Source organism: Mustela erminea, chromosome 5 (genome assembly GCF_009829155.1).
Source record: "Mustela erminea isolate mMusErm1 chromosome 5, mMusErm1.Pri, whole genome shotgun sequence".
Classification (NCBI taxonomy): Eukaryota; Metazoa; Chordata; class Mammalia; order Carnivora; family Mustelidae; genus Mustela; species Mustela erminea.
In genome coordinates this window covers 17394163-17416649 of record NC_045618.1, presented here as the reverse complement: position 1 = coordinate 17416649, position 22487 = coordinate 17394163, and the positions used below count along the sequence as shown (strand labels likewise).

General features: G+C 37.4%; 1 long non-coding RNA gene across 1 annotated transcript in view; it reads left to right on the top strand.

Moving 5' to 3' along the window:
• Positions 1 to 22487, top strand: part of LOC116590424 — a 38380-nt gene that overhangs the window by 12717 nt on the left and 3176 nt on the right. The window contains exon 4 of the long non-coding RNA XR_004285605.1: positions 21700 to 21920. This is a non-coding gene — a long non-coding RNA (uncharacterized LOC116590424). The remainder of the gene's footprint in view (positions 1 to 21699; positions 21921 to 22487) is intronic.

Genomic DNA, 22487 nt, shown 5'->3' with positions numbered 1-22487 from the left:
ATGAGTTCCGTGCTTGGCTTTCTCCTCCTCTGGAATTCTGCTGCTCTCCTTGGTATTGAAACCGCACTCCTTGGTAGGTGAACTTGGTCTCGGCTGGATTTCTTGTTGATCTTCTGGGGGAGGGGCCTGTTGTAGTGATTCTCAAGTGTCTTTGCCCCAGGCGGAATTACACCGCCCTTACCTGGGGCCGGGGTGAGTAATCCGCTCGGGTTTGCTTTCAGGAGCTTTTGTTCCCTGAGCGCTTTCCGTAGAGTTCCGGAGGACGGGAATACAAATGGCGGCCTCCTGGTCTCCGGCCCGGAGGAGCCGAGAGCCTGGGGCCCCACTCCTCAGTGCGCCCTTAGAGAACAGCGCCCGGTTACTCCCGTCTGCCTGACCTCCGGCCGCGCTCCGAGCTCACCGAGCCTGTGGCCGGTTCAAGGTAACCCCGAGCTGCGAGCTTACTGTCGGCTCTGTCTCTGTAGCCGGCTTTCCCGTTCCAATACCCGCAAGCTCTGCGACACTCAGACACCCCCGATCCTTCTGTGACCCTGCGGGACCTGAGGCCACGCTGAACCCGCGTGGGCTTTGCCCCGGTTTAGCCTCTGGAGCGATGTCCCTCAGCGGAACAGACTTTTAAAAGTCCTGATTTTGTGTGCAGTTGCTCCGCCGCTTGCCGGGAGCCGGCCCCTCCCCCCGGGGTCTATCTTCCCGTCGCTTTGGATTCACTTCTCCGCCGGTCCTACCTTTCAGAAAGTGGTTGTTTTTCTGTTTCCAGAATTGCTGTTCTTCTTCTCTTCGATCTGCCGATGGATTTTCAGGTGTTTGCAATCTTTAGATAAGCTATCTAGCTGATCTCCAGCTAGCTGAAGCAGTCTCAGCCTGCTACTTCTCCGCCATCTTGACTCCTCCCCCTTTTTTTTTTTTTCTGATCAGAGAAAATAGTCATAGAAGAAACTTCAGGGTTTTTTCTTTTTTCCTACATACTATTTAATTACAAAAGTAATGCTCCTGATAAAGACTCAAGTGATACAGGGATTTACTCTAAAAATTATTAGTCAATTCCCTTCTAATTTTAAGGAATTTAACAATCTAATTTTAGGGAATCTAACAGTCCCTCTGAGTTAGCTAATGGACTTTCTTATTCACAAAGTTATCAAGGCAATTTCATATATTTTATTGAAATACTCTCTATTTTTATTAATTATATTGTTATATTTGGGCATTTAAATATGGGTAAAATTTTTGGATACTATGTGAGATAAGAATCCAATTTTGTTTTTTATTTGACATTTTTTAATCACTAACTTGAAATGCCTTTCTATAGTCCCATAAATATATGCTCAGTTTTGGGATTTATCTTGTGTCCCCTTAATCTACATACATATTTTTGCATTTTTATACCATAATTTCAATTTCTATGGGTTTGTATTATGTTTTACTATTTGATAAAACAAAGTCTCTTATTGTTATTGTTTGTCAAAAAATCTTTATTGGCTTTCATGCATTTTTTTTCTTTTAAATGATTTTAGAATCAGGTCATTGAGTTTCTGTCTTAAAAATTCCTTTGTGGGGCACCTGGGTGGCTCAGTGGGTTAAAGCCTCTGCCTTCAACTCAGGTCATGATCCCAGAGTCCTGGGATCGAGCCCCGCATCAGGCTCTCTGCTCAGCGGGGAGCCTGCTTCCCTTCCTCTCTCTCTGCCTGCCTCTCTGCCTACTTGTGATCTCTGTCTGTCAAATAAATAAATAAAATATTTAAAAAAAAATTCCTTTGGGGTTGTGCAGGACCTTTAGGGTGGTGAAACTGTTCTGTATGATAATGTACTGGTGGACATTATATATTATGATATCATGAGTTCATGAAAACCAAAACAAAAATAAACTGTACAATACAAAAAGCAAATCTCAATGTAAACTGTGGATTTCAGTTACTATTCATGTATCCAGATTGGCTTATTACTTGCCATAAGTATACCACACCCATGCAAGATGGTAACAATAGGGAAACTGAGAGCAGGGGAAAAGCGATACATGGGAACTCCCTACCTTCTGCTCAATTTTTCTGTAATCCTAAAATTCCTCTAAAAAATGAAGTCTGTTAATTCAAAAAAATTTCTGTTGGAATTTTTGTTGGGAGCCGCATTGATTAATTTGTGGGGGATTGGCATCTTTAAAATAGAAAGTCTTGGCATCCTAGAACATTAGTTTAGGTCTTCTTGGATGTTCTTCCTTAACATCTTATTGTTTTCTTCAAGGTCCTCTTCCACTTTATCATTTTGTTTATTCCTAGGCATTTTACAACTTTGTTGCAATAGCAAAAAATATCTCTTATTTCTACTATGTATTATTTGCTGTCTCTGTGATTTAAGAAAGATGATAATTTTCTTAGTGTAATTTAAAATAGTTTATTACTATATATTATGCTGTCAATTCATTTCATTACTCACTAAGTCTACATTGTTCCAAAATGGACTCTTTTAAAATAGTTATCATGAATTTTCTTTTTAAGTCTGATCTCTAGTATTGCATTAAACAGGTTGTAGGCATATGTACCAAAGATCAAAATGTTTTCTACATTGATTGCAAAGAACTTTTAAGCCTGTCTTTCCAGGGACTTTAAGTAAAGATTTTTAACTCTGAAAACAGCTGTTTTAAGATGAGCTACAAGAGGATTTCCATTATTTGTCAACAATGGTATTGCTTATGCACTTCCTTTCAGTCCACAGTTACTAAATAGGGTACAATTACAGTTCTGGCATTCATGATTCAACTCCAAATCACACTGCTACATAAACAACTAAGTGATTATATAACAATACCTTTGAATATGTCAGAGGAATTTCAACACACTTCCGGAATGGTAAATAAATCCTCTCACATATGCAGGTAGGTTAGTCATATACTTAGATTATGTTTTCCATTGTTAAATAAAAGATTTCAATTTTTCTCTTCATTGTGGTCAGAGGTTTTTATGTTTATTATTTACCTGTAAGTTTCTTATATAATTTTTATACTTATAGTTATTTAAAGTGTATCTTAAAGTTTAAATTGATACATTACCCCTAAGTTTCAGAGTAAAATTAAAGCAGAGAATAAGGATAGAAGAGCAGCTACAATCCAATCCAATATGATTCCATTTTTACTCCTTTTGCTAACTTATTGGTTTTATAAAATATATTTTTACTTATGTAGTCTCTTTTCAAGTGATAATGTTACCAATTAATTTATAGTTAAAGACATTTAAGCTAATATGCTTCCATTTATCTCCCTATAGCCTTTGTGTTATTGTTGTAATATATTTTACTTTTGTTAATATTATAAAAACTACACTACACTGTTTCCACTTTTGTTTTAAATAATTGACTATATGGACACTAGGTTGACTCATTCACTAGAGGATGCAACTCTTGATCTCAGGGTCATGAGTTCAACCCTATTTTGGGCATGGAAACTACCTTAAAAAAAAAGAAATAAACAAATAACTGATTATTTTTTAAAGAAAGAAAAACACCTGCTTACCCATGTAGTCATAGTTTATGGTATTTTCATTCCTTTGTATAGATTTACATTTCCAAATGGTATCATTTCCTCCCTGTTAGAAGGATATCCTTTGGTATATTTTGTAGTAAGGGTCTGTTGGTGATAAACTCTTTTGATATCATAAGTCTGAGAAAGTTTTTATTTTGACTTTGGTTTTTGAAAGGTGGTTTTACTGGATTAGAACCCTTAAATTGCCAGTGTTTTCTTTTGCTACTTTACAGATGCTGTTCCACTGTCTTCCTGCTTATATTGTTTCCAAGGAGAAATATGCTGTCATCCTTACCTTCGTGCCTCTGTACATCACATGTTATTTTCCTCTGTTTTAAGATTTTTCTCTTTATCATTGCTTTTGAGGAGTTGACTATAATGTAGATTTCACTGAGCTTCCTAAATCAGTGAGTTTAAATTTTAGTCACATTTGTAAAATTTTCAACCATTATTCTTTTCAAAATTTTTGAATGTCTGTATTTATTTATTTATTTATTTATTTATTTATTTTTGTGAGAGAGAGACAGAGAGAGAGAACAGGTGAAGAAGAGGGGTAGGGAGAGAGTCTCAAGCAGACTCTGAGCTGAGCACAGAGCCCAACGTGAGGCTCAATCTCATGATCCCGAGGTCATGACCTGAGCTGAAACCAAGTAGTGGTTGCTTAACTAACTGCCACCCAGGCATGCCTCAAATTTGTTTTTCTACCTGTCTCCACTGCACTTCTGAAACTGTAACAATCTGAAAATGTAAAATGAATGAATTATGGTATATTCATTCATTTGGTAGCAAACTGAAAATGTAAAAATGAATGAATTGTGGTATATTCACACTGCAGAATCCTGGGTAACAATCCTGGGTAACACTCCTGGGTAGTTTTTTTTTTTTTTTAATGTCTTCATGTTCACTAATCTTTTCCTCTGAAATGTCTAATCTGTAATTAATGCCATCTAGTGTATCTTTTAACTTATACATTGTGGTTCTCGTGTCTTGATCTTTGATTTGGATCTTCATATTTTCTGTATCTCTGTTACTTTTTGAGCTATGGAATACAGGTATAATAAATGTTTTAATGTCTTTGTCTACTAATTTAAATATTCATTTTAGTTCTGGGTGAGTTTCAGTTGAATTTTTTCCATATTATAAGTTGTACTTTGTCCCTCTCTGCATGCATGGCAATTTTATTAGATATTAGATATATAGATCCTCTTGAATGTTAGTATGGGATGCAAGTATTAGGAAGGAAGTTGATTGTCACATCTTTATGATTTGTTAAGACAGACTGAAGCAGTGCTCAGTTTATGGCTAATTATTCCCTACCACAGAGATGAAGCCCTCTGAATATTCTGCCTAATGCCTTGTGAATCAGAAGGTTTTCCAATTGGCTGGTGGGAACAGGAAGTATTTCCAGTCTTCTGTGAATCAGAGCCCTGTTACCACTAATATTTCCTGGTGATTCTTTCCTCAGTCTTAACTAGTTTCTTTGCACACATGCACTGATTAGTATTAGTACTTAGCTGAATCCCCGAGGTAGAGCCTCAGCAGATTCTCATAATTATATCTCTGTCCTGCTCTCTTCTCTCTGTTAGGCCATTCTATAGACACTAGCCACCTTGGTCTCCTCAGCTTAACATTGTCTCCCCAGTTCAGTAAGTCTGCCTGTTTCCCCACTCTATGAATTAGAAACTTTCTTCAGTCAGTAAACTGCAAAAATCACATGGCTTTCATTTTTGGTGAAAGTGTAAATTTATGCAAGTGTTTTGTGAAACAATTTGTCATTTATTTGAAAAAAATTGAAGGTATATAATCTACAGCTTGGGGATATACTTGAAGCACTTGTGTTTAAGAGCATTCATAGCAGCAAAGTTTATAATAGTAAAGTTTTTAAAAACAAGCAAAGGCCTATTGATAGGAAAATGAATGAATTGTGGTATATTCACACTGCAGAATCCTGGGTAACAATGAAGATGAGTTCAGGTACCTTTATTTTTCTCAATATGGACAAGTCTCATCACAGTGTTAAAGGAAAAAAGCAAGGTGAGGTAAAGACACAGCATCCTACCATTTGTAGGAAGCTCAGAGGCATATAAAATATGGAATATATTGTCCAAGGATTCATTCACTTTAATGGCAAACAAAAAAATTATGCATACAAATTTTGGAAGAGTGGTCACCCCTGAGAGACAATGGACAAGAGGGAGGGGAGCTGACATAGAGAGGAAGAAGTTACCACATATCAGTTGGAGGGCTTTGAAAGTATTGCTAATGTTCTGTTAACTTTTGTGGAAGGTTTATGAGTATTTTACCACTATTTTTATACCTTATATCTTTATATTTATTTACTTTTATATTATTTACTAGTATGTATGAAGTATTTCATAATAATAATAAATTAAATAAATTTTGCATTCATGCTAGCTACATAGGTAACAGAATTTTAATTGTTTAAGTTAATCTTATTTAGCCTTCTAAAAGAGCTGTCCTCAAAACCATAATTTATTCAAACATGTTTTAAACTAATTGGATTTTAAGATGGTGTTTGGAGGTCTCCAGTTCTTGAAAATGTTTGTGTCTTTTGAAAAGGTAACTTAGGAACAACCAATTAAAATATTTAATTGAAAATATTAAACCTACAATGGCAGAAAGTATAAACAAAATCAACTTCTTTTAAAATCTCTGTTTGGAATAATTAACATGTCTTTTGAAAATGAAAATTATAATCTTTATTAGTTTAAAGATAAATTCCTAGTGGTGATATTAAAATACAGTTATAATTCAAACTGTGTTGTAATAATTAGTTTTGTTTTTAACTGTAGCATTATATTAAAAGAGAAAAATAATGGAATAACTTCTATGTTGCTAGAACTGACAAAATGCCAAAAAGTATACTGATGTATTAATAACGTGTAAAATCAAACAGATTTGGTGAGTGTGCATTTGTGTGTATTTTAAATGTAAAATCCTCCCAAAGCTAACCCCTTAAGGGGATAAAACAGTATCATTGTGAATCCAAGAAGTCATGGATTTGAGTTGAAAAGAAAAATTTAACTTTCTCTCATGGTAGGCATGCTCCATCCCAGGACCTTTGCACATATCATTGCCTTTGTCTGGAATGTTCTCTTTCCCCAGGTATCCTTATGGTTACTGTCGTCACTTTATAGCTTGTCAGTGAGATCTTCTCTTGTCATGCGTCTAAAATGTTACCTATTCCACCCCTAATAGTTCATATCCTCTTATCTGCCTTTATTTTCTTCCCATAGCACTTACTTTTATCTAACATACTGTGTATTTCATGTAATTTTTTTCACTGCTTGTCTCAAAACAGAATTCAACTTTCTCATGAGCAGGAATTTTAGTCATATCTGTCTGTCTATCTATCTCTATCTATCTATATATATCTCACCAATAACTCAATAAATATTTTTCAAATAAAGAAATATGAGTGAATACCATTTTCAAAGTCAGAACTATCCATCATTAGAAGACCAACAGTTTTGGTTAAAGCAAATTTTTTTAAAAAAGACTTTATCTATCTATTTTAGAGAGAGAGCAAGCTTGTGGAGAGGGGAGAGAAGCAGAGGGGGATGGAGAGAGAAAGGGAAACAACCCTCAAATGGACTCTGCACTGAGCATGGAGCCTGACACAGGGCTCGATCCCATGACTCTGGGATCATGATTCAAACTGCAACCAAGAGCCAGAAACCCTACCTACTGAGCCACCCACGTGCCCCTAGTTGAAGTAAATTTAAGACAGATATTTTCTATAAGCTCAATGGAATCATAATTATTAAAAATAATGCAAAATAAGCTAATTATATTGTCAAGCATTAAGGAGATACATTCAAAAATTGTCACAAGAGACTCCAGTGTTAAGCCTTATATATCATAGTGTCACATTAGCAAGATTTATACATATTCTATTGTTAAATAAATAAATAAAATATGCTTTTAAAGGTTTAGAGGTGATATGTACAATTTTCAGAAACCATATGAAAGGTGACTTCCACTGGAAAAAAATTATATAATCTGACCAATTCCAAAGAGAGTAAATTATAAATAAGGTAGCTTACATCTTTAAAAGGAAGACCTCTATAATGATACTAGAAATAAAGTCAGTATCTTTACTCTATAAATAACTAGTAATCTAGTTAGTGTGACTGTGTTCAAGTGGGAAAACTCTTCAATTTTAAGTGCCTGTATCCACCTGTTGATGTCCTTGCTTTGTAATATAAAACTAGGATTCTGCAAATCACGTTGCTTTCCTGCCGGATACCTTCATGATAGACAAATGGGTCCATGAGAGAGCCTGCAGAGCTGATGGGGGGACACCTGACTGGACTCCTTTATTTTTGTTCCCGTGCTTTTGTATCTGGTACCTTTTCTTGCACTGATAGTTCAAGTTGACTGAAGTTTACATTTTTTTTCCTCATATGTGCAGAATCAACTTCATGGTATTTGCAGGTCACCAGCTGGCCAGCATCTCCTCCTGAGATGTCTGGGTCCAGGCATACAAGTCTCCTCCTCTGGGCTGTGGCTTCCAATTGCTCCTTTGTGATATGTTGGACTTCCCTTTTTGCCACATTGAGTTACTTAGCTAATAACCTTCTACTTAATTAATATCTTTTTTTGGTATATTAAATTCTTTAAATTAACTGTCATGGTTCTGTCTTCCTAATGGTTCTTCACTGATACATCTCATCTGTTTCTATTCCTAATACAAGGTAACATAAGTATATGCCCTTGGCAGATTGTTCCTTTTACCTATATGTAAAGCATTCCTTTCAACATTCTTTGTTTTTCCTAGGACTTAGGAAAAGTCCCAGGTCTCCATCCCATTCTTTGCCCCACCTCCATTCCTCACTGTCTTACAATGGGGTTGATGTGTGTGGGCTGTGCTTCTCAGGCTCCTTTGTCGGCTGGCTTTCAGATGGGTTTGGCCAGCAAGAGGCTTTGGAGGGGGATAAAACTGTGGAGGAACAGAAAAGCCAGGGTATTTATCCCACTTCCTTTCTGCCTCCTGTCTTGGCAGCGTTTCCTTGTGACTACCTTCTGCCAGGCAGTGAGGCTGGCATCTGCAGGCTTTGGAGACATTGCCTCCTCTACCACACCCTCTCCCCTTACTGATACCTTGGCAACTCCACACCTATAAATAGTTCTCTGCCCTACCTTCTGTTATTGACAAATCCTTGCAGTGGTTTCTGTTTTCCTGGTTAGACCCAAGTAAAAAAACATTTCATGCCCTCTAACTTGTCTGGAATGGTTGTCGCCATTTTTTTCCTTTTTTGTTCCTGTTTACCTGGCATGTCTTACCAGCCACAGCATATATTCCTGTGTTATGGCTTTTCTTGTTTTAGTGCTCTTCTTTGTTTTTGAACTGCATAGAGCCGGATTTTACTTTGTTTTAGTTAATTGGAAAGAGCTGTTTACTTTTAAAAGGTGAAGTTAACCCCTTTGCATTTATTGTGATTACTATCTTTTGGTTATCTTATTTTATAATCCTACAATTCCTGTATTTATACTGTTGCTTTAGTCCTTTTCTTGACTTTCACCTGGTCAATCAAATTTTCTTTGTTTTCTTTTACCCATAATAATTTGGAATTTTTAATCTTGTTTCTAGGCTTTGAGATAATTTTTTTTAGATTTTAGTTTTTAGAGTAGTTTTAGGTTCACAACTTCTTACCTTCACCAGAAAGGTACAGAGATTTTCCATATATTCCTGCCTCCACACATGCATAGCTACCCCATTATCAATATTCCACACTGGGTATGTGCCTTTATCACAAAGGATGAACTTACATTGGGACATCATAATCACCAGAAGTCTATAGTTCACACTGGGATTCACACATGGTGTCAAATATTCTAAGATTTTGGGCAATTGTGAATGACATGTATCTACCATCACAGTATCATAAAGAGTAGTTTCACTTCCCTAAAAATCCTTTGTGTTTCACTTAATCTTCCTTTCCCCTATGACCACTGATCTTTTTACTGTCTTCACAGTTTTGCCTTTTTCAGGATGATACAGAGTTGAAATCATACAGTATGTAATCTTTTCAGATTGGCTTCTTTCACTCAGTGCTATGCATTTACATTTCCTCCATCTCTTTTTGTGGCTTGATAGCTCGTTTCACTTTAGTGCTAGAAAATACTAAATTGTCTGGATGTGCCACAGATTATTTACTCATTCACTTACTGGAGGACATCTTGGTTGCTTCCAAGTTCGGGCAATTAGGAATAAAGGTGCTATAAGCATCCATGTGCAGATATTTTTGTGGGCAGTTTTCACTCCTTTGGCCAAATACTAAGGAGTGTGATTGCTGGATGGTATATAAGAGCATGTTTAGTTTGTGAGAAACCATCAAACTGTCTTCCAAAGTAGCTGTACCATTTTAGATTCCCACCAGAAATGAATGAAAGTTCCTGTCACTCCACATCCTCATCAGCATTTGGTGTTGTCAGTGCCCTGGATTTTGGCCATTCTAATAGGTTTGTAGAGATAACTTATTTTCATTTTCATTTCATTTCATTTCATAGTTTTCATTTCCCTAATGACATATGGTCATTTACCATCTCTACTTGTTCTTTGGTTCATTGTTTAAGGTGTTTGGCCCAGTTTTTAATCAGGTTGTTTGTGTTCCTGTTGTTGAGCTTTAAGAGTTCTTTGTGTATTTTGAAAAATCCTTTATCAGAAATATAAATATTTCCCCCAGTGTGTGACTTGTCTTCTCATTCTCTGCTCTGTTTTTCACAGAACATTTTTTTAAAAGATTTTATTTATTTATTTGAGAGAGAGAGAGAGATCCCAAGTAGGCAGGCAGAGAGAGATGACCACTGAGCAGAGAGCCTGATGCGGGGCTCGATCCCAGGACCCTGAGATCATGACCTGAGCTGAAGACAGAGGCTTATTAATCCACTGAGCCATCCAGGCTCCCCACAGAGCAGTTTTTAATTTTAAAGGAATCCAACTTATTTCTTCTATGGATTGTGCCTTTGGTACTATATCTAAAAAGTCATAGCCAAACCCAAGGTCATCTAGATTTTCTCCCATGTTTTTTTCTAGCAGTTTTATAGTTTTGTGTTTTACATTTAAATCTATGATCTATTTTAAGTTAATTTTGGTGAATGGTGTAAAGTCAGTGTCTTTAATCTTTTTTTTTTTTTTAAGGTGACTGTCCAGCTGTTCCATCACCATTTGTTGGAAAGACTATCTTTTTTCTGTTGCATTGTCTCTGCTTCTTTGACAAAGATCAGTTCAGTATATTTATGTGAGTATATTTCTGGGCTATCTATTCTGTTACATTGATTTATTTGTCTTTTTTTTTTTTAATTTGCCATTACCACATCATACTGATTACATGAAGTTTATAGTCAGTCTTGAAGATGGATAATGTTAGGTCTTCAGCTTTGTTCTTCAATATTAAACTGGCCATTCTGGGTCTTCTAAACTTTAGAATCAGTTTTTTAACATTCACAAAATAATTTGCTGAGATTTTGATTGGCCTTGTGTTGAATCTATAATTAGAGTTAGGGATAATTAATGTCTTGATAATATTGAATCTTCCTATCCATAAACCTGGATTATCTTTTCATTTTTTTAGGTATTCCTTGATTTTGTTCCTCAGAGTTTTGTAATTTTCCTAAGGCAGCTCTCATATGTATTTTGTTAGATTTATACCTAAGCATTTCATTTTAGGGAGGTGCTATTAAAATGGTATTTTGTTTTTTCCTTTTAAATTCCATTTGTTCAATCCTGGTATATAGGAAAGTGATGGAGTTCTGTGTATTAACCTTATAACCTACAACTTTGCTATACTTGCTTATTAGCTCCTAGAGTTTAAGATCAATTTAAAAACATAAAGTATAACATGCATATACAAATTTTCTCAGGTCAAAAGTATACAACATGATGAGTTTTTAAAAAGGTAGCACACAATGTATCAGCTTCTTAGAATGTTCCTTGTTCTTCTTTAGTCAGTTTTCCTTCCCAAAATGTACCCCTAAATTTTGGTATTTTTGAGCCTATGGTTCTCTGTTACATTAGTATGTATTATCTCTGATGAAAATTAAAATTTGCATTTCTAAAAAATTCTATTTGTCCTCCTCTGCTTCCCAAGACCCAGGTTTGATAATATTTCTAATTTTAAAATCACTATTTTAGCTCCAGATTGTTAAAAAATGTTTTTAAAATTTTTATTTTTGAAATTTAATTTTCTATTTTTGAAATTTAAAATGTGTACCTGGGTGGCTCAGTGGGTTAAAGCCTCTGCCTTCAGCTCAGGTCATGATCCCAGGACCCTGGGATCAAGCCCCGCATTGGGCTCTCTGCTCAACAGGGAGCCTGCTTTCCCCCCTCTCTCTCTGCCTACTTGTGATCTCTGTCAAATAAATGAATAAAATCTTAAAAAAAAAATGCGTCCTTAATTTTCTTGTTTACAAAAGTATCTGTTCTGAGTAGTTGCATTAAACTCTAGCAATGCATTGTCACCCCCCCCTTTTTTTTTTTGGTATAGTTCTAGGGTTTGTTAACTGCTTTCATCTCTAGTGTTTTTTTATATCATGATTTTTCTCTTTTTTGGATATAGACATATAACTTTTAGTTGGCTGGAATATATAATTGAGTAATATTCTTTTTCAGAAAAGACAAATTTTGAGGTATATTTTCTGAATCCTGTACAACTAAAGAAATGTTTAGTTGGTCTTCATGTGCAAATGATAATATGGCTTGTTAAGGCCTTCAAGGTTCATAATATTTTAAATCTTCAGAACAACACAGATATTTCTTCATTGTAGCATATATTTCTCTTTCCTTTTTAATAAAATTGTTTTATCTTCCTTAAAGCTCTAAGTAGTATGTTTTTAGAATTAACCTCTGAATTTAGAAATAATAGCAGGATAAATCTGGTCATGTGTGACTACTTTCAGTATTCCTTTTCAGTGTTTATGTGGCACTTTAGTTCACAAAACTCAAGTTGTTCTCAAATAATTTACATTTCATTTGTCTTTTGCTTATATTGTCAAATGGGGCTTTTATTTTTTAATTTAATTTTATTTTTAGATAGATAGATACATTGATTGATTGACCGATTGATTTAGAATGTGCTCAAATGAGCAGGGGAAGGGCAGAGGGAAAGGGAAAGAGAGAATCCTAAGAAGACTCCACGTTGAGTGCAAAGCCTGATGTGGGGTTTGATCCCACGACCCTGAGATAGTGACCTGCGTTGAAATCAGGAGTCAGATGCTTAATTGATCAAGCCACTCAGCTCCCCTCTAATTGGGCTTTTAAATTACTATTTGGAGGTTGACTATATGAACATTTTGTTCTGTGCCCCACTGTGTTTTATATTGTGCTAATCATATTTTTATTTGTCTAAGAATTATTATTTTTTTAACTTTCTAATTATACCTCTTTACCACCCTGCTCTTGTTTATATGGATACCAGATTCCGTTCAGTGTCGTAAGGAATACTCAGATATTTGGCCACATTTTCTTTTCCCTTTTCCAATGCCGTTTCCTTTGGGGGGACTATTTGTTTTTGTTTTGCTCTTATGGAGTGACTTCTCACTTTTATGCCATCATTTTTTTTTTTTTAATCTCTGGTAATTACCAGGTGTCTGGTGATTCTTGGCTATCTATCTATGTGTGTGTATATGTGTATGTATATGTAGATATGTATAGGTGTATGTGTGTATATATCCACATATGAGTGTCTGGAATAGTTGACATTAGTAGCTACTATAGAGTTTTTTCTAATCATAAGTGGGAATGTTACTTGCAGAGTCCCATTGGGATGAGGAGATAGGGGCCAGCTTCTTTTAGGGTATATATCTTCACATCTACTATGGAGGCCTGGATTTGCCTAGGAACAGCCTCATTTCTCTTTTGGCTTTGACCCCCATGCTGGGACCCCACCAAGAACCCACAGCCTCCTCCTGCTCCCTGAGCTGGCTGACTCGGTACTTGAAATTTTGGGGGGCTTTCTTGTAAAAATAATTATTCACTGCTTCAGCACACCCTTGTTGATCTGGTGTAGGTTGCAACTCAGTTTGGTCTCCACCTCAGCCTGTCCCACTTCTTTTGGGTCCTGTAGATAATTTCCAATGCTTCTGGCCTACTGGTAGAAAAGTTCTTAGCTTTTTTTTTTTTTTTTACTGTTTCTATCAAATAATTCTTACTTTTATTTTTACTTTTTCTACCTCAGTGAGATTTTTGGAGGATGACAAGATCTTTACTTTATTTGTGGTTTAGTATCATTCAGCTGTGGGTACAAAAGATGTTCAACCAGCAGCCTTGGTTTTACCCAGTCACTGAGCCCAGAAAACCAGGGCTGACTAGACCAGACACCTGAAGCAGACCAGTCATCTGGTATATCCAAGAATTGTTCTCCTGCCTCAAATTTTGAGTGTATCTCTGAATTTCAGGTTCCTGCTTGAATGGGGCCCTCAAGCCACGACTGATCCTTTGATAGGTGACTTTCGAGAGGGACTTTGAAGCTATCCCAGTAATTCCAGCTGCTGCTTGGGATCATGTCCTAATCCAGAGAAGTGCTGGAACAGAAAGTCCCTTCTCTCTGGCATTGATAAATGTCCAGAAGCTTCAGACACTCTGACCTGGCTGTTCGGGCTGGCTTATCAGACATCGAATAGAACTTTTACACATGGTCGTTCGCTTGCTAACTACTTTATTTGGCGGTCCAATTCTACTTGGACACCACAGACTCAACCTTTGCCCCACAAAATCCCATATGCTTTGATGGCCCATTGCTGGGGGAGAAGAGAGTCTCTTGATTAAGGCAATTTTATGGTAGTATTCAGGGGGTAGTTTTAATTTTAACAATATACCTGATGTTATGTTATGGTTATCTTTGGGGGTTAGTATTGTCAGAGATTATCTCTCTTCCCCTAAATCTACAATAAGAATGGATTGTCTTTTAAGGAAAATAAAAGGCTCAGGTTATTTTAATTTTTTTTTTTAAGATTTTATTTATTTATTTGACAGACAGACATCACAAGTAGGCAGAGAGGCAGGCAGAGAGAGGGGAAGGGAAGCAGGCTCCCTGCTGAGCAGAGAGCCCGATGTCGGGCTCCTTCCCACGACCCTGAGATCATGACCTGACCTGAAGGCAGAGGCTGTAACCCACTGAGCCACCCAGGTGCCTCTATTTTGAATTATTATTCTCAAGAATTAAATCTCTACCTAGAATGGAATGCAAGGACACTAAAAGACGATGTCACAGGTAAAGGAAGCAGTTTTGAGATGGGCAGTCAGTAAGTCTGGACGCTTCCCTGCCTGTCACTTCTCCCCAGAGACTCCCAGGCCTGTCTTCCTAAAGAAAATGGTTAGGACCGGATAAATGGAAGCCCTGCATCATTAACAGAGGGTAGAAATTTAATGTGCTATACGCAGTTCTAGTGACTGTGGGGTTTGCTATCTATGTTTCAGTGGCAGAAATGTTTAAATATTTAAATTCTTGACTTTGATAAGTTGATTAATAATGTATAGTCTATTGACATTTCTGAAGGTCTATCCCACCCCAAATCACAATATCCACTGAATAATTAATAGTTAAAGCTTTTTATTCTTCCCCCGCTCCCATGCTGGTGTCACTCGAGTTCTGGACCAGTGTTGGTACGGTATGGGTTTTGGCAACTCTCACACTTGAATGTCAAGGCTAAGCTGATGAATTTGGTCAAGTCGCTTAATAGTTCCAAGCTTCTGGAACCAAGAGTGAGGATAATACCTCTGACCGTAATAATGAAGGGAGTAATGCCTACTCCACAGGGTAGGATTAAGAGAATAGGGTCTGGAATTATATTGCTTGAGTTTGGATCCCCCCTGCATGCCTCCCTGTGTGACTTGTTAATGGCACTGATCTCTCCCCGGGCTCAGTTTTCTCATACATAAATTGAGAACAATAATGGTATCTTCTTCACAGGGCTGTGATGGAACATATAGGTATATTGGTTTTATTTCAGAGTTTAGCACATTATAAATATCCTGTAAATTTAAATATTTTAGGATTTATAATACACAAAAACACGGAGTTACTGGCTTTTCCTTTCTTTCTTACTCTCTTAACTTCATTTCATCCTTTATTTGCTCTGTACATATGGGACGCAATCACAGCCGACTTATCTATTGTTTGTCTACCCCACATGTTGTTGGGAAATACAGAAATAACCAAAACAGCTGCCGAGAAGGCAGGCAAAGGGATTTCGAGAATCTAGGGTAGGCCAGTTACTGACTGTTACCATGATTGCAAAGTTTGCCAAAGAAATAAGCATTTATTCCATTTTCATTTGGTTTTTATTTCATGTCCTTCAGAAATAGTTTATCCCTTTGGTCAAGGTGTGGTGCACTTTTTTTATACGCCATAGAGTTTGCTTATTTATTTATTTTCTTATTATTGTGAGTAGTTGCTCTCTTTGGAATACAGCTTATCCTGATTATCCTGATACGGAGAGATGCTACTGATTTTTTGTACATTGATCTGGAGTCTAGAAATTGTAGTTTTTTTTTCCCCCCCATTATACTAGTTTGTTTGTGGATTCTGTTTGATTGATTCCATTTGACCTACTACATATTTATTATTGTGTAGACCAGGGGTGTGCAAACTTTTCCTGTGCAAATATTCTTGTCTTTGAGGGTCGTGCAGTCACTACTAACTCTGCTCTTGTAGGTCAAAAGCAGTCATAGGCTACATGGAAACACATGGGCGTGTCTGGATTAGGACTACAGACGGGCTTGATTTAGCCCATGGGCTGATACAGATAATCATCTTATTTATAAATTAGGACATTGTGTTCCTGTAGACTTACCTTAAGCCTTTTGCTTCCTTTTCATATATTTTATGGGTTGGGATTTCTAGTATGATATTATTCAATAATATGAATAAGTGAGAATTCTTGGCTCTTTCCTGGCTTTATGGGGATTCATTAGAAAGTTTGATACTAAGAGTGACATCATCTTTGAATGAAGAAGGTTTCTCTCTGTTGCCACTTTGCCAAAAGCATTTATATAAATACATGTTTATATTTACAACTTTACTGCATCTGTTGAGATGATCATATCATTTTGTTCTTTAGGTTGATTGAATTTATAACTTTGAAATATCTTTACCTTAGTAATATAAATCTGACTAATGACACGTTATGATTTTTTTTAAAGATTTTATTTATTTATTTGACAGACAGAGATCACAATTAGGCAGAGAGGCAGGCAGAGAGAGAGGAGGAAGCAGGCCCCCTGCTGAGCAGAAAGCCTGATGCGGGCTTGATCCCAGGACCCTGAGATCTTGACCTGAGCCTAAGGCAGAGGCTTTAACCCATTGAGCCACCCAGGCGCCCCACCCGTTAGTTTTATACACTGTTGTGTATAAAAGTCAACTTTTATTTTATTTGACTTATTTTTTATTTGACTTGACTTGTCAAGTCAAATGTTGTGTACATTTGACTTGACACTATTTTGTTACTGTTACTTGTAGGCTTATAAGTGATTTGGGCCTTTAATTGTCTTTCTGCACTGCCCTTGACTGGTTTCAGAATAAGACTATAATAAGATAAAAAATGAGTTGGAGAGCTTTCTCTATTTCTTTATTCTGAAAAATGTTGGTTAAAAAAACAGAGAGTTATGGGCAACTGATCTATAGCCATGGGGGCACCCAGCTGGCTCAGTCGGTGAAGTAAGCAACACTTGATCTTGGGATCATGAGCTCAAGCCTCACATCAGTGGTAGGGATTACATTAAAAAAAAAAAAAAGTTAAAAAAAAGTAAAACAAAATTATTTATCCATAGCTATATTTCTTTTCCATTTCTGATTATGCTAACTTGTGTCTTTGTTTCCTCTTGATCAGTCTTACTAGAGATTTGCAAATAATACTTTTTAAAGGAAGGAGATCTTGATTTTGTTGTTTTTCTTCATTTTTGTAAAAAAAAAAAGCAACTTTACTCTTATACTTAGTTCCTTTCCATTTGGATTTGTTTTCTTTCTCTTTTAATGTCTGCTTTGGTTAGATATTTCATTCACTTATTTTCAATCTTTTAAGCTGCTTATTAAGGGGGCACTGGGGTGGCTCAGACAGTTTAGCCTTTGACTCTTGATTTCAGCTCAGGTCATGATCCCAGGGTCCTGAGATGAAGCCCTGTGTCCCCCGCTTCTGCTCTGGGCATGGAGCCTGCTTAAGATACTCTCTCTCCCCCTCCTCCACTAAAAAAATAAAAATAAAATAAAATAAAATAAAATAAAGTGCTTCCTAAGGCTACAAAATATCCTTAAAGAACTCATTTAGTTGTATCCTTCAAGTTTGATATTTACTATCCTTTAGTTATACATATTTAATAATATTTTACAATTTAGAAATGTGTTTTTTAGTCCCCACTGTATGGTGGTATTTTAGGGATTTTTCAGTACAGTTTGAATATTATTGCATCCTGATTAAACAATATCTTCATCATATCAAATTTGGAACTGTGTTGAGACTTCCTATGCAGTTCTGTGTGAGTTAAAAGCATCGGTCCTGTGTTTCATGTGTTCTTTGGGGTGCCGGGGTGGCATGGGGTGAAGGGCTGGGGAATTCAGGCATTGGCAGGTTGAAAGATGCTGCGGGTGTTGGCGCACGGAGGAAGCAATGTTCCTGTGTTTGTCAGTTGTCTTTACCTTTCTCATTTGTCAGCCTATCAAACTTTATGATGCGGGTTTCTGTATTGTACCGTATTGCATTTTTATACTCTATACCTTGGCATCAGGTATGTATTTTACTTAAGGACAATTTACAAATCAAAACAGAAACTTGCAATAAACTCCCTTTACAGTTGTGGTTATAAGAAACCTCCAATTCCCTAAGGCTTGATTGATAAAACATGGCGTTTCTCCTATTCCTACGATAATGTTCAGCAAACTTTATGACAGAGGGAAACAGCTGGTAAAGTGGGTTCATGGAAAGGTGAAGGTAATATAGCCATAAAAAACAAGAGGATAATGATTTTAAAAGGGATAATAGTTGTAACAACACCATTAACCTTTTGCTTCAAATTATTGAGTGTGTGGTCTTCTTTAGGGATCTAATCAAAGGTTTTCAGTAACTGCACTGTGGGAAAAAGAGGAAACAATATAGAATTTGCTGTAATTTTTTCCCCTTCAAATTATCCTTTTCCTTAATCCATTAAGAAATCAAGACCATTGCTGGGCTTGGATTTACTTTGAAAATGTCTATAATTTGCTTCAAAGTGGAGAGAATGTTAAAGGATATATAGATCGAGAGAGAGAGAATAACTATCTAGGATATTATATGTGTGTCCATGTATATAATATCTGTATAGTACACCAGGATTCAAATACCTGGTGGTAAGAACAGACACCATTGCTGAGAGGGGAAACCATTTTTTTTTATGAAGCTTAAGCATAGAACAGTATTTCCTATTCTCGGTTTATAAGTCCATTTGGGATTTCATGTGCCATGTGGACGATAGTTTCATTTAGTGGAAATGAGAATCAGTGCCCCTTTAGACTCTGTGGTTTTACAGCTGACAAAGGTTGCGTGCATGCAACAAAGGTGAAATTAATTGCAGAGCGAATGGATCAATGAAAGCCAGATAAGCCAGACACTGTAAACATTAGTGAGACTAATTTAGATGAAAAACTATGATAACCGAATATTTGTTGAGGAAAACGAGAATTTTCGAGACAGGGGGCTCTTAAGCTGGTGTTAACGGTCACATGGAGGTTCTTGGACAAGAGATGTTTTGAGAACTTCTCAAAATAGCGTGCCCAATTTCGTGAGAAGATGCCTGTGTGAATTGTGTTGGGAGAAAGTCTGTAAGGTTCCGCAGCTTCTCAAAATTGGTTATGGCTCTCTAACCTCCATAAAAGTTAAAAACAAATGATCTAGATTTTTCTTTCTTTCTTTACCTTGTTGCCTGGTAACGGTTAGATTTTCTAGTTCTAGAAGTTTCTGTAGCTAGGGTTTTGAAATTTGGTGCTTCTCAGCTCTCTCCTCTTCCAGAAGAGGCTACTAATGTCTTCTTTGGCCAACTTCTCAGAGTCTTGAACTTACAGGGTATTTCCTTTCCAAACCAACCTTTGGGATACATAGTCCAACAAGTAAGAGAGCACTCTGAAGTTAGAGAAGATACAGGAAGATGGGATAGTGAGGCGATCTGGTCCATCCTGGAAAATCTATGGCAAGGTTCTGATATATGCATGAGTTTCTCAACTTTACGTGTATCAAATATGACCCAAATATTGTTCGCCTATTGTTAAGGCCTTTGCTCATTTGTTTTTTAAAAAATTAGATGCAAATACTGCATCTCAAACTCTTTTTGTTTTATATGTGACTCTTATTTAACTCTTATGTTTATCTCTCTAGTTTTTATTCCACTTTTGTGACCTGAGTGTAGGCCAGACAGTTTTCAACTTAAGGATGTTATTGTCCATCTTGTTCTGGGTTTCTGGGTTTTTTTGTTTGTTTGTTTTTGTTTTTTTTTGAGAACCTGGGGAAAGGTACAGAGCTTTTCCTCAGAGACACACTCATTCTGACATTAGGAGCAAGCAGTTGGAGAGCTTCCATAAATCCTTCAAAGAGTGTGGGTCTGATAGGAAGAACTCTCGAGTTAGGCTCTGCTCATTTCTTGCCTGGTTGTACTGCCTGTGACTTGGGTAACTCCAGCCCAGTTTCCACAGTGGTCTTTTTCAAAGGCCAATGTGATTGTTTTGCACCCCTGCTGAAGACCTTCTGGTGGTTTCCCAGTGCATACAGGCTAAACTGCGTGAGGCCCAGTCTGCTCCAAGTACCTGAATGCTTCTCACAACCATCTTCTTGTCTACCTCCCCTGCTGTCCCCTACCTCACACTATATACTCCAGTGTACACCCTGCTTCTTGTTTGCCTCTATTATGCACATACCCTGCCCTGTTTTCCTTTGAGCTTGCCATGCTGTTCTGGTGCCTAGTCCTGACATTTGCTCCTCCCAGTTTGGCTGGCTACCCCTTGAGTATGCTTGGTGATCTCCCACCTACCCTTCAGGTCCCATCCATCTCTTCCTGAGTGAGGCCGCTCGGACACCCTCCTTGCCCACTCACACCTGGTATGGTGGCCATTGCCTCCTATGTCCCACCATGGGTCCTTGTGATTGTAATTCTCAGCATACTGTAGTTCATTTATTTATCAACATGTTTGTAAGTTGACTATAGACAGAAACTAATTTTTTATTCATATCTGTAGCCCATTTCCTAGTAGGTTTCCTTTTAGTCAACTTCCTGTTTGAATTTCAGTTGTGTTGCATGAATGTTTCATTTGGGTTTATTAGGCACCACAAGGAATTTATTAGCAGGAAATATTCCAAAATTTGAAAAGCAAGTCACCAGGAGATAATGTACAATCACTCTGATCCAAGACAGTCTATCAGGAGAACAATTTTCCTTCCAACCCTCTCTTTCTTTCTTTCTCTATCATTTTTTTGGGAATAGTATTGTGAGGGAAAAAAACATGTTGTTGTTTCTAAAAGAACTAAATTCAAATTCTAGATCTTCCATTTATTATTAGGTAACCTTAGTGGAAGCCCACTGTTCTACTTAGCACTTACTCTATTCATCTCCAAATTAAGGGTCATAAATATACTTTTTTTTTTAATCTCATAAGAAAACTATATGGGAATCATGCCTGTATGCATAGATTGCTTTGGGTGATATAACATAGAAGTGTTAGGAGCATTAGTTGTGGACTGCTGGACATCTAGAACCATTATATCAATCTGAAAGTGAGTGCCAAGTGAGAGGGTTCAGACAGGAATAGAAAAGGAGCATCTTTGTCCTCACTCTCTCTTCCTGTATCATTGCAGGCACCACCGATGGATAGCAGAACTCTTTGTTTCAGACTCTTTCTCAAGATGTCATTAACCAGGGTTGATGATTAATCAAGCAGTCCTTAACTAGGTTAAGCTATTAATCAGAGTGGGCTCAAGAGAGAAAATATATGTGCTATTTTTAATGCTAGAGTCTGTGACCCATGAAGAAAACAATGAGTGGGGAAGAATCTTGTTAATATTACAAGTCCACAGACAAATGGTACATGAAATGTACCATTTCACTGCCAACAACAACTATGATGCTCCATTGTCTTCCTTCCTAATGGCAGGATTTTGCCCAGGCCCAGGGTTCCTCAAAATCAAAATGGGATATTGTGTTCTTTTCTTTGCAGCAGGATGTGGCCATGGAGCATGAGTTTTGGCCAATTGGATGGAAGCTGCAATGTTGAGTGGCAGTTTCTGGGAACTGCTCTCGGGAGGCGGCTGGTGCCAGCTCTTTGCTTCGCCGTCCCTTCGTGTCTTCCTGCATCCTGCTGCTGGCATGAGGACGTGCCCCGAGGAGTGATGACAAAGCAGTCAACAGGAGAGCTTGTGTCCTTGAGGACATTACTGAGTAGGTGCTCTGGACCAGCCCCAGACTAAACTTCTCTTTTGTTTAAGACACTCTTAAATAGTCACTGAAATCTGCTGGGAGTCTGCTCTTGCCCATAACACTCTGTTTATTTAACCTCCCTCCTTGGGAGTTCTTAGCACATTCATGTTGTAAGGCAAAACACACTTACTGTAGGGTTAGTAAGGCCAACAGAAAGACTGTGTGTACTTTTCCAAGTTGGAAAAACATGTCCGGTCGATGTCTGCTGGGACTGTTGCCGTAAGTGGCAGCAGATATGTGATGAGGTAACGGAACTACGGATTGGGAAATTGGGATGTTGGATTTTGATTGGGGCCCTACATAAGTTGTCTGAGATTGTCCTATGCCCCTAGAGCCTTGGTTTTCTATTTAAAATGATGTGTCCTGGGGTGCGCCCCGCTGGCTAAATGGGTGAAGCATCTGACTCTTGGTTCCAGCTCAGGCCATGATCTCAGGGTCATGGGATCAAGCTCCCCATCAGGCTCCATGCTCAGTGCAACATCTGCTTGAGGTTTATCCTTCTCTCTCTCCCTCTAACCCTACCTCCTC